General features: G+C 43.3%; 1 long non-coding RNA gene across 1 annotated transcript in view; it reads right to left on the bottom strand.

Annotated features, from left to right (window-relative positions):
• Positions 1–617: 617 nt before the first annotated feature.
• Positions 618–13,046, bottom strand: part of LOC116877372 — a 37,919-nt gene continuing 25,490 nt past the window's right edge. The window contains exon 3 of the long non-coding RNA XR_004384625.1: positions 618–646. This is a non-coding gene — a long non-coding RNA (uncharacterized LOC116877372). The remainder of the gene's footprint in view (positions 647–13,046) is intronic.

Below are 13,046 nucleotides of genomic sequence, written 5' to 3'. Positions count from 1 at the left end.
TAAGGAACACGGGCTCCTTTTCCAGCTCTGCCCAGTCTCTCCTGTCCTCATCTGGTGTCATCAACTGCAGCAGCCTTGAAACTCCTCTAATATCTCAGCTGCCCACACCAACGTTCACTGGCCATAATGCTGTCCTTGTGCAAAATGACCTGGATTGAAACCCCTGGAAAAGAGACCCCAGGGATGAGACAGCCTCCCTGCCCCCACCCCTTGCACATTTGTTCTCTAGGTCAGTAGACAGAGGGAGGCCATCCTGGGGCCCTTTGTTCTTCTAACATCTCTGTTCAAACATGCCATCACAAATATCTAAGTAAATATTACCAGATGTCATGGAGAGTAAAGACACTTGAAAGGTGCTTGTCAATGAAAGTTATAATAAAAGAGCAGAAATTATACAGAACAATTCCCATGCCTTGGGTCAAGCTGACAGAACCCGATCTTCAGACCTTACCCCCTTTCCTTCTCCCCATTTCTGGCTGAGGACCCTTCCCCCAGCCTTGGTGCCCATCAGAGCTGCAGAGCAGGGAGAGTATGGTGTTCAGAGGGAAGCAGGACAAGAGGCAAGGGTGGCTCTGACCATCACGGGTCTCCAGGCCCAGTGTCCTCATCTGCCATATGAGGACGGCAGTATCAGTGCACAGGATGCCTACCGGTCACATGAAATGGTGGGGATAAGTGGTGGCCCATGGCAGGTAGTAATTACGTTTTGTAAATAATGTTACCTTCCCCGGGCATCCGCCCTCTTGGGTCGCTGGAATTTAACATAGGATGGGGGCAGGGTGCACACTCAATCTGTGGCACTTGTCTGAAACCCTCCCTGGCCTCCATTGCACATCAGACACAGACTGTCTCCTGTTCCCAGCTTCTGGCAGAGTCTGGCATAAAACTCTCTCAAAGTTCATGCCATTAGACAAAAAAACCCTACCTTCATCTGCCAGCCTATTACTCCTTGCTCCTTAATGACTTGAGTATTGGGTTCACAATCTTCATTTTTAGCAGCCACGTCTGTCACTATTTGGGGAATGATCCCTCTTACACTTGGGCCTCTCCACTTCTTGACTTCCTCAGCTCCAGTGATCTTCAGCTTGCCCAGTCTGGAGGTCTGACGTTTGACTTTGTCATCTCCTCTAAACCTCAGTTTGAAGCCCCTCACTTCCTGTCTGCCTCATCTCAATTTAGCTCCTGCCTCTAATGTCCCCATTCCAGCAATTCAGCAGCCCTGTCCTTGTTTTCATCATCTGTCATACCTGTTTTTCACTTCCTACTCGGCCCAGCTTAGGTTAAACTGGCCATCATTACAAGTGCTTCCTCACAAATATCACTAACTCCTTGGCTCTGTCTTCAGCCTTGAGGAGACCCAACTCTCCCCCGGACTCCATCCCTGCACCCAAGTAGTGAGAGAAGAACACCAGCTGGGGTGTCTGTTCACACTCCAATCAATGGCCATGAACCTCAAAGGTCCCTACACACTGCCCATAAATCCTCTGTGACCCTACCTCCCCTCCTGCGGAAAAGGTAGTCCTGGGCCCATAGTGCAGGCATCACCGGGGAGTTCGTCACAAACGCAGATGCTCAGACCCCACTCAGACTTACTGAACCAGGATCTGCATCTTAACAAAGTCATCAGGTGACTCATCCCATATTCAAGATTCTGAAGCCCTGCCCTAAGTGGCTTGCTTTCTGCATTGCCAGAAATTCATTGGTCATCTTCCCATCTTCAACCTTCTCCCATCTGCATCACAGCCCATTCTCCCTTCTGCTACGGTCCAAGCAGGTGGGGGTGGTTGCCTTTCCTCAGCCTTTGGATCTTATCTCTCTCTCCCCTGCATCCCTGAATCACGAATTTCTGTGGCTCCAGGACCTGTCCTAGTCCCATTTTAAAAGACTCTCCCCTAATCCTGACACCCTTGTGTGGACTGTCCTCATCTTGACTCCCCAGGGAACTCCTCGGCCTTCTCTCCTCAGATTCTCAGGGCTCACTTCCTCTCTTTCCTGCCAGCCTTTGCTCAGATGCCACTTCAGCAGAGAGGCCTTCTCTGACCACCCTTTATAAAATAACACACACACACACACACACCCCCTTTTATCTTTAATTATCTTTGTAACACTTTCTACCACCTGGTGTGTCTATTTCTTTTTTTTTTTTTTAAGATTATTTATTTATTTATTTGAGAGAGAAAGAGAGAGAGAGAGCATGTTGGGGGTGAGGGGCAGAGAAAGAGGAAGAAACAGACTCCTCGCTGAGCAGGGAGCCCGATATGGGGTATAGATCGGGGCCTGAACCAAAGGCAGACACTCAGCCAGTTGAGCCACCAGGTGCCCCTGGCATGTCTATTTCTTTGCTGTCTGTCTCCCCACACTGGAATGTCATCTCCAGCGAGCAGGGTCTTTTCCTATTTTGTCTGTGGCCTGTCCTCAGGGCCTGACAGTTACTCCTGTTATGCAGATGAGGAGGGGCTGGTGTGGAATGCCACAAGCCAGGGAGAGACATGAGGCTACCAAGGAAGCCCTCAGGAGAGCAAGACCTCAGAGACCTCCACTTTGATAACAGGCAGTGGCTCAAATAACAGTGTCTTTTTCTCCTTTCATCACTTTCTTAGGGTTCATTAATTGCGGGGATACTAAAATGTTCTTGTTATCTCAAGTGAAGGAGAGGAAGACAGTTGTCATAAGAGTAAGAAGAATCTCACTTATTCCCATGGGGGGAGATCAGAGGGACCTCAGAGACCCTGGAATGTCTCCTGATGGCCTCCAGGGATGCTCCCCTCCACATATTCTTGGTGTGGGGCCTCCCACCCTGAATAGGCCTGATCTGTGTGTAATTGACAGGATTGCAGAAACAATGGTGTGTGGCTTCTGAAGCTAGGTCAGAAAAGACACTGTGGCTTCCCCCTTGCTCCCTTCTGGGTCACTCACTCCGGGGGAAGCCAGTGGCCATCTCTGAGGTCCAGGTAAGGAGGAACCGAGGCCTCCTGCCCACAGCCAGCACGACTTGCCAACCAGAAGGTCAAGCCCTCTTCCAAATGGCTCCTCCAGTCCTCATCAAGTCTCTCTCTTCTCAGCCATGCCTTTGTCTGTTCCCTTGTTTTCCGTGGCCAAATGCTCTGTTGCCTATGCCATTCTCCCCCTTCTCTCTGCAGAGAACTTTTCATTTTTTTAAGGATTTATTTGTTTTACAGAGAGAGCACGAGAGAGCACACAGAGGGGAGGGCAGAGAGAGTCTTAAGCAGACTCCACGTCGAGGATGGAGCCCGAGATCATGACCTGAGCTGAAACCAGGAGTGGGACACTCAAGAGACTGCACCACTCAGGTGCCCTGTGGCTTGCTTTTTAATATTCAAATGGTAAAAACTGGTTGCCAGCTGTTGGTCTGCACAGGAAGTTGGCCAACCTTTTCTATAAAGGGACAGGCAGTAAGCACCAGAGGCTTTGCAGGCCCTGTGCTTTCTGTTGCAACTATTGAACTCAACTCTGCCTTTGTAGTGCAGAAACATCCGTGAGCAATGTCTGCGTGAAGGGGCAGGGCCATGTTCTAATAAATATTGTATTTATGAAATCCAACAGTGGGCTAGATTTGGCTGGAGGGTTGTGGTTTGCCAACCTCTGCCCTATAAGACCTCACAGCCCAATACTCTGCCCTATCAGACCTCCAGAACCCAGTACCACCTGGTAGCTCTGGTGAGCTAAGGCTGAGGCTGGGATCCACTCCTGGCAAATCAGAGTTTTTTGTTTTTTGTTTTTTAAAGATTTTATTTACTTATTTGAGAGAGAGGGCACCAGTGGGTGGGAGGTGCAAAGGGAGAGGGAGAAGGACACTCCCTGCTGAGCAGGGAGCCCAACCCCGGGCTCTATCCCAGGACACTGAGATCATGACCTGAGCCAAATGAAGGCAGATTCTTCACCAACTGAGCCACCCAGGTGCCCTCTGGCAAATCAGTTTTATCTAAACAGGCAGCCATGGGACTACATGGACTAAGGAAGGGGCAGGAGCAGGTTTTGCAAGAAAACAATGTGACTGGTCAGGAGATAACACACATCTTTAGCACAATCACAATCAGTTCATTTGTGTTAATTGAACTTCTACATTGAACGGAGCATTTTGGTAGAATCTGGGAATATAAAGATGACTGATACATGCTTCCCAATAATAATAATAACTTTTTTTTTTTTTGACAGATAGAGATCCAAGTAGGTAGAGAGGAGACAGAGAGAGAGAGAGAGAGAGGAGGAAGCAGGCTCCCCGACGGGCAGAGAGCCCGATGTGGGGCTCGATCCCAGGACCCTGGCATCATGACCGGAGTGGAAGGCAGTGGCTTTAACCCACTGAGCCACCCAGGCGCCCCCCAATAATGATTATTATGTATCTTTTTTTTATTTTATTTTTTATAAACATATAATATATTTTTATCCCCAGGGGTACAGGTCTGTGAATCACCAGGTTTACATACTTCACAGCACTCACCATAGCACATACCCTCCCCAATGTCCATAACCCACCCCCCCATCAACCCTCAGTTTGTTTTGTGAGATTAAGAGTCACTTATGGTTTGTCTCCCTCCCAATCCCATCTTGTTTCATTTACTCTTCTCCTACCCCCTTAACCCCCCATGTTGCATCTCCTCTCCCTCATATCAGGGAGATCATATGATAGTTGTCTTTCTCCGATTGACTTATTTCACTAAGCATGATACCCTCTAGTTCCATCCACGTCGTCGCAAATGGCAAGATTTCATTTCTTTTGATGGCTGCATAGTATTCCATTGTGTATATATACCACATCTTCTTTATCCATTCGTCTGTTGATGGACATCTAGGTTCTTTCCATAGTTTGGCTATTGTAGACATTGCTGCTATAAACATTCGGGTGCCCCTTCAGATCACTACGTTTGTATCTTTAGGGTAAATACCCAGCAGTGCAATTGCTGGGTCATAGGGTAGTTCTATTTTCAACAGTTTGAGGAACCTCCATGCTGTTTTCCAGAGTGGTTGCACCAGCTTGCATTCCCACCAACAGTGTAGGAGGGTTCCCCTTTCTCCGAATCCTCGCCAGCATCTGTCATTTCCTGACTTGTTAATTTTAGCCATTCTGACTGGTGTGAGGTAATATCTCATTGTGGTTTTGATTTGTATTTCCCTGATGCCGAGTGATATGGAGCACTTTTTCATGTGTCTGTTGGCCATCTGGATGTCTTCTTTGCAGAAATGTCTGTTCATGTCTTCTGCCCATTTCTTGATTGTATTATTTGTTCTTTGGGTGTTGAGTTTGCTAAGTTCTTTATATCTATAAAGATAGATATAAAGATATAAAGACGGACACTAGCCCTTTATCAGATATGTCATTTGCAAATATCTTCTCCCATTCTGTCAGTTGTCTTTTGGTTTTGTTAACCGCTTCCTTTGCTGTGCAAAAGCTTTTGATCTTGATAAAATCCCAATAGTTCATTTTTGCCCTTGCTTCCCTTGCCTTTGGTGATGTTCCTAGGAAGATGTTGCTGCGACTGAGGTCGAAGAGGTTGCTGCCTGTGTTCTCCTCAAGGATTTTGATGGATTCCTTTCTCACACTGAGGTCCTTCATCCATTTTGAGTCTATTTTCGTGTGTGGTGTAAGGAAATGATCCAATTTCATTTTTCTGCATGTGGCCGTCCAATTTTCCCAACACCATTTATTGAAGAGGCTGTCTTTTTTCCATTGGACATTCTTTCCTGCTTTGTCGAAGATTAGTGGACCATAGAGTTGAGGGTCTATTTCTGGGCTCTCTATTCTGTTCCATTGATCTATGTGTCTGTTTTTGTGCCAGTACCATGCTGTCTTGATGATGACAGCTTTATAATAGAGCTTGAAGTCCGGAATTGTGATGCCACCAACTTTGGCTTTCTTTTTCAATATTCCTTTGGCTATTCGAGGTCTTTTCTGGTTCCATATAAATTTTAGGATTATTTGTCCCATTTCTTTGGAAAAAATGGATGGTACTTTGATAGGAATTGCATTAAATGTGTAGATTGCTTTAGGTAGCATAGACATTTTCACAATATTTATTCTTCCGATCCAGGAGCATGGAACATCCATTTCTTTGTGTCTTCCTCAATTTCTTTCATGAGTACTTTATAGTTTTCTGTGTATAGATTCTTAGCCTCTTTGGTTAGGTTTATTCCTAGGTATCTTATAGTTTTGGGTGCAATTGTAAATGGGATTGACTCCTTAATTTCTTTTTCTTCTGTCTTGTTGTTGGTGTAGAGAAATGCAACTGATTTCTGTGCATTGATTTTATATCTTGACACTTTACTGAATTCCTGTACAAGTTTTAGCAGTTTTGGAGTGGAGTCTTTTGGGTTTTCCACATATAGTATCATATCATCTGCGAAGAGTGATAGTTTGACTTCTTCTTTGCTGATTTGGATGCCTTTAATTTCCTTTTGTTGTCTGATTGCTGAGGATAGGACTTCTAGTACTATGTTGAATAGCAGTGGTGATAATGGACATCCCTGCCGTGTTCCTGACCTTAGCGGAAAAGCTTTATTATGTATCTTATGCGTAAATGTGCCAGGTTTGCCACTAAATACTTCGTACAAATCATCTCATTTGACTCTCAGAGCAACACTATGAGGAAGATCAAGTTCAGAGAGATTAAGTAACTTGTCTAATGTCACACAGTAACAGGAGGCCAAGCTGCCTACTCTAAAGCCAGGGTTCTTAACCTTTATGACTCCTGCAATTCAGCGCTGCCTCCCAGGTTCCTTGAGGATTTCTGCCCTCCAAAAAGCCCACAATCTCCTTAGACTTTATTTTTTTATATGTAAATTATCTCTCTTTTTTTGGTAAATGAGCTCCAAATCCCATTTCTAAAAATCTTTTTGCCCTTCATAAGACTAATTATGTACTCATGACCTTGACTGATAATAAAGTGACTCTACAATTTAAAGAGTTGGAGGGAGCCCTGTGAGCTGGACAGAGCCTGTACCTGGCCAACTTCCTGGCGTTCGGGATTTGTGGGCCACTTAAAGACTGGCAGCCGCTGGGGTCTGCAGCTGCCCTGGCTTACCATAGAGGCAACATTTAGGATCACTGTTGAGGAGGTCAGGGATTCAGACCTGGTTAGTTTCTCTCCATCTCCAAACTCTCAGAAATTGCAACGTGAGAAACATTTTAATGGTCCATTTGCATTATTACTCAGCAAATTAGATAGCAAACTGTAGTGAATTAAATACATAATTTCTCTGAAGAGGCTCCTTATTCCTTTAACCATAAAACACTTTAATTTTTTTAAGTTAGAAAAATAATTTTTAAAGGAGCCAGTTAGACACATTAGAATCTAAATCCTGGAGATTACTGTGTTTCTGTTCAAATTCAAATCCCCATTAATAATATCTACCAAAACACGACACACACACACACACACACACACACACACACACACACACTATTTGCAAACACCACTGTTTTGTGTTAACACTACTTGTATTCTATAATTCTGGAGTTACAAGTCGATCATAAATCATTATTTAATATTATTACTTTTTTTCTTAGGTTTGACAATGGAATCATTCTGTTTCAAAAGAGTCCTTTTCTTGTAGAAATTGTGATAGATTAAAATGCCCGACCACAGGACTTCGCAATTCCTCTCATCAAGGGAAGGCGCCCCTTTCCTACCCTTTTGACCTAGGCTGACCCTGTGATTTCTTTGGGCCAGGAGGATGAACTGGAAGTAAGGTTGCTTGGGTTCTGAAGCCCAGACAGTCAGGAGTCTGGTAGTTTCCACTTTTACCCTCTTCTTACATGGCTGCCATCACCATGTAAGAAGAAGCATTAGACTACTGAAGGGAGAGACATGACGTGGAGAGAGAGCCCCAGCTGACAGCCAGCACGGGGACCCCAGACACGTGAGTGAGGCGATCCTAGACTGGCCCAGCCCCCTCAGGCCACTGGATGCCTGCTTGAACCACCACAGCGGAGACCACTGCGAATCATCAGGTAAGCCCAGCCTAACTGCAGAAGTGTGAGCAAATAAAGGGCTGTTGCTATAAGCCACTATGTTTTGGGGGGCAGTTTGCAGATAACAGGTACAGAGATACATGCTGAAATATTTAGGGATGACATTCTACATTGTCTTGCACTTGCTTAAAATAATCTGTGGGTAGGAGAGAGATGGTGGAGGAATAGATGACATAAGATTAGCTGTAAGTTAATCATTGTTGATGATAGATGATACTCATGTTGGGGGATTCATTATTCTCTGTCTCCCTTTCTAATTTGGAAATTTTGGAGCAGAGTTGAAATTTTCCCTAATAAAATTTTGGGAAAAAGTCAGTATTACAATATTGCAAACCAAGTGGATAAACTGTGTTTCTAGAATGGTAGAACTTAACCTTCAATGTTGAATATTGGAAGACTTTATGAATGGTCCCATTAAAAAAAAAAAAAAAAAGAATCAAGCCAAAGAAATAAGGCTAGGAGAAATACGGTGCAGGAAAAAGACAAAAGATGTAGGGTATTGTTTCTCAAGCTGCTGGAGAGCAAATGAATGCTGAAAACATGCATGGGACCCATTTCAAAGTTAAATGCTGGGAAAGAGGTTGAATCCTTTCAATCACCTACATGTCAGACCCTATGCCAAATACAGGAGAACCAAGATAAACAGCAACATCCCACCATGACCCTCCCCACCCCCCAGTTCACTGACCAGTCTCCTCTGTCTTGGGACAGCTGTAATCTCCTTAGCACGGGGATGGGAACCTCAGATGCCTAAAGAGCCCAGTCAGGTACATCCATGAGTGAGATGATCACAAGGTGGGGACCGTGGCAAAATGGACAGCATGTTTTCGAGGGAGGAACAGCTGGATGACGATCCAGAGAAGCATCCAGAAAGGTCACTGCAGGAGAAGGAGCTGGTTCTCCCACTAGCACCTCCCCCTTCACGTTACAATAGGCTCACACTACAGTACACGTTTTATCTGGGCACCAGGAATCCCAAAATAAAGACTGCATTTTCAGCCTCCTTAGTTGCTGGGTGTCGCCATGAATTAAGATTGAGAGAGCGGATTACAAAAATAATATGTGCAACTCCCAGTCTTTGTTGATCTTTGTGAAGAACCAACCTTTGGTTTAATTCAATTTAATTTAATTTAATTTAATCTTTTCTTTATTTCATTTATCTCTAATCTTTATCATTTCCTCCTTTTGCTACCTTTGGGTTTAATTTGTTGCTTTTCTAGTTCCTGAAGTTGTAAAGTTAGGTTGTTGATTTGAAATCTTTCTTGGTTTTCAAGTAAGCATTTACAGCCATAAACTTCCCCCTTATTATAGCTTGCCCTGCACCCCATACATTTTGGTATGTTGTGTTTTAGTTTTCATCCATGTCTAAGTATTTTCTGATTCTTGTGATTTCTTTTTTGATTTATTGGGCATTTAAAAATGTGTTTAATTTTGGCAAATTTGTGAATTTTCCAATTTTTGATTTATATTTATATATATAAAATAATTTCCAATTATTGATGCTTACTGTGTGGCCTAAAGTATGGCATGCCTGTGGGGACCTATTGAGCTATTCAGATATGAGTGAAAACCTGGAAGTACTAGGGAGTTGCCCATGTTTGGGGCATCTGGGCAATTCTGAGGTCCATTCTCCCCACCAATTCAGAGTCCCCAAGAGGATTAATTCCCAGGTACTCAGAGCCACAACTGGCTTAAAAGTACCAGCCTTGGAATCATTCTCCCTCCTTCCTACTTTTATCCAGACACTACTCCCGTTCTTTGGGGTCATTTCCTAAACAAACTATCAGTTTCAAGGCCCAACCAGGTAACTAGAAAGCACTGAGTATTTTAAAATGAAGGAATGTATTTAGAGAAGTAGTTACATGTGCAGTATAAGAAGTGAGAAGCCCACAGAGGGGCAGAGAGACCAGTCAGAAGCCACCGACCTCTAGGCAGGAGGGACTAAGAACACAGGTGATGCCAGTAGAGCCTGGAAGACGGAAGAATCACAGGGGGCCTGTCTAGCGGGAGCTGGAACCATAGAGGAGATGCTCAGCTGCCGGAGTGCTGTCGTCCACCCTCTGGTTGGCAGAATCCAGCCCGAAGTCAGGTGAGGTGGGCGCCTAGGAAATGCAACCTTTAGGGATCAGATTGCTGTTGGCAGGGCATAGGGCCGGGCAAGAAGGGATTCAGGACAAACCGGTCTGGACTGGCACAAAGGAACAGGAAAGAGAATAGAAAGCAAAAGAGACTGAAATTGAAGGGCCAGAGAAGTCTAATGGCTCAGAGTGCCTGAGTAACTTACCCAAAATTACTTAGCAGTCGGTGGCAGATAGGATGAGAACCTAGAGATGTACTTCTTACACTTGGGTGAACTCAAGAACATACTGAGGGGCACCTGGGTGGATCAAAGCCTCTGCCTTCAGCTCAGGTCATGATCCCAGGGTCCTGAGATAGAGCCCCCCATCGGGCTCTCTGCTTAGCAGGAAGCTGCTTCCTCCTCCTCCTCTCTCTGCCTGCCTCTCTGCCTACTTGTGATCTCTGTCTGTTAAATAAATAAATAAAATCTTAAAAAAAAAAAAAAAGAACATACTACTGAATATGAATGTTCATAAACTAAACATAGAATTGATTTTATAGTAATGAGAAAGTCTTGACCTTGGGCACTGTCCCATAGGAGGATACAGTGGACACATCAAGCTACAGTATCTAGGGCCCCTAGATCCTTCCAGGAATACACAGGGTAGGAAATCAGTATAATTTCAAAGAAACCGGGAAGGTTGTTAATACCCTCTAGAGTCTTTTGCTACCTATTGTTTTCTGCCTACTAGTCCACCTTTGACAGGTTTGGTTTTGTTTTTTTCCCCTCCAAAAGGCTTTGACTCCTATATATGCAAGTCCTACAAGGGAAAGACAGTACTTTGAAGTTGTTATCTAAGTTATCTAACACAACTGTTTGTAAATGGAAACCCCTATGGGATAAATATTACTGAGTGAACAAATCTGTAAGAGTTCCAGTTTACATCTTGATGACTATGTCATATAATTATGATCCAATAGAGGATGGCTTATGAGAGCTCAAGAGGCTCCAGAAGACTGAGAAGCAGTCCGAGGAAGAAGTAGGACGTACCATCAATTAGTAAAATGGTAAAGACAAGGTAATCTGGAGGGTTGGAATTTAAAGTTACTCTACAAAGTTTTCCCCAGCAACAACAGCAACATTTTCTATTGCAATATGACTTTTGTAGATTTGCAGATATCCGGGAAAAAGGGGAAGGAATTCATAGGTGAATTCCCAAGCATGAGGAAACTCCCTGCAGTACAGAAGGGAGCAAGAAAAGATGAGAGGAGCCAGTAACAAACCAAAATCAGGGGCAATGCATATCTCAGTTCTAACTTCTACCAACGAGAAAAAAATCTTCAATGATTAGTGGATATAAACTGGACAGATTGCAAAGGAGGACAGGATTTGGAGGCAGGGGCTTCAGAGATTTGGGGTAGAGGACTTGTTCTCCTGATTATGAACTTAAAATAAAGATGATCATGACAATGATAATGCTGATGACGACGACGACACTTACTTTATTGGGTTGTGTGGATTCAAATCCCCATCCTAGTTTTCTCATCATTAGTTTCCAGTTTAGATATCGGAGACTCACTTTCCTTTGAAAGTGTCCCTTTTCAAGGACTACGCTTTGCTGAAATTTGTCTTGGAGAAGGAAGGAAGGAAGAAAAGAAGGAAGGAAGGGAGGGAGGAAGGGAAAGAGAAAGGAAAGGAGAAGATAAGAGAAAAGAAAAGAAGAGAAAAGAAAAGAGATACACCAGTGAAGTATACACTTAAATGACCAATTGTAGAGATAATAATTGTTCTAGATATTTGGGAGGAAAGAAATTACCTCAGACTACTGCTAATGAATGCCTTATGGAAACATGGAATTTGAAATGCCTCTTAAAGATTGATAAGATGTTTACAAATCCAAGTTGGACCAACTTTAATGAGTACAGTTGACCCTGGAGTCACATGGTTTTCAACTGTGCAGGTCCACTTATATGCAGATTTATTTTTTATAAAAACAGTACAATACTGTAAATGTATTTTCTCTTCCTTATAACTTTCTTAGGAACATTTTCTTTTCTTTAGCTTAGTTTATTGTAAGAATAGAGTATATAATACATATACAAATAAAATATGTGTTAATTGATGGTCTGTGTTGTCAGTAATGCTTCCCATCAACGATGAGCTATTAGTAGTTAAGTGTTTGGGGAACTGAAAATTATATGCAGATTTTTGCCTGGGCTAGGTGGGTCAGTGCCCCTAAGCCCTACATTATTCAAGGGTCAGCTGTAATTGTAATATCTGGATTAACTAATTGATGAATTGTTCTCTAGGTCCAAAACTAACTTAAAGTTATTAATAATATTAGTTAGTAATATATAAGTACTGAAGATACTCTATAAATCTTAAGGTCAGTCTCTGAATGCAAAAGGAATTTCCTTATTTATATTCTTTCCTAAACATTTTTTGAATAAAAAAGAATTTTTTTTAAAGCACCAGGGTGGCTCAGTTGGTTAAGTATCTGACTCTTTTTTTTTTTTTATTAACATATAATGTATTGTTTGCCCCAGGGGTACAGGTCTGTGAATCATCAGGCTTATTCATTTCATAGCACTCACCATAGTACATACCCTCCCGAATGTCCATAATCCAGCCATCCTATCCCTACCCCCCCACCACCCAGCAATCCTCAGTTTGTTTTGTGAAATTAAGAGTCTCTTATGGTTGGTCTCCCTCCCAAGCCCATCTTGTTTCATTTTTTTCCTTCCCTACCCCCCACAACCTCCCACACTGCCTCTCAAATTCGTCATATCAGGGAGATCATATGATAGTTGTCTTTCTCTGATTGACTTATTTTGCTCAGCATAATACCCTCTAGTTCCATCCACATCGTTGCAAATGGCAAGATTTCATTTCTTTTGATGGCTGCATAGTATTCCATTGTGTATATATGCCATATTTTTATCCATTCAGAGCATCCGACTCTTGATTTTTGGCTCAGGTCATGGTCTCAGAGTCATG

This window comes from Lontra canadensis, unplaced genomic scaffold (assembly GCF_010015895.1).
Source record: "Lontra canadensis isolate GAN:19392208 unplaced genomic scaffold, GSC_riverotter_1.0 scaffold51, whole genome shotgun sequence".
NCBI classification, from domain to species: Eukaryota; Metazoa; Chordata; class Mammalia; order Carnivora; family Mustelidae; genus Lontra; species Lontra canadensis.
The sequence above is the reverse complement of the archived record's forward strand: the minus strand, read 5'-3'. Positions and strand labels throughout refer to the sequence as shown.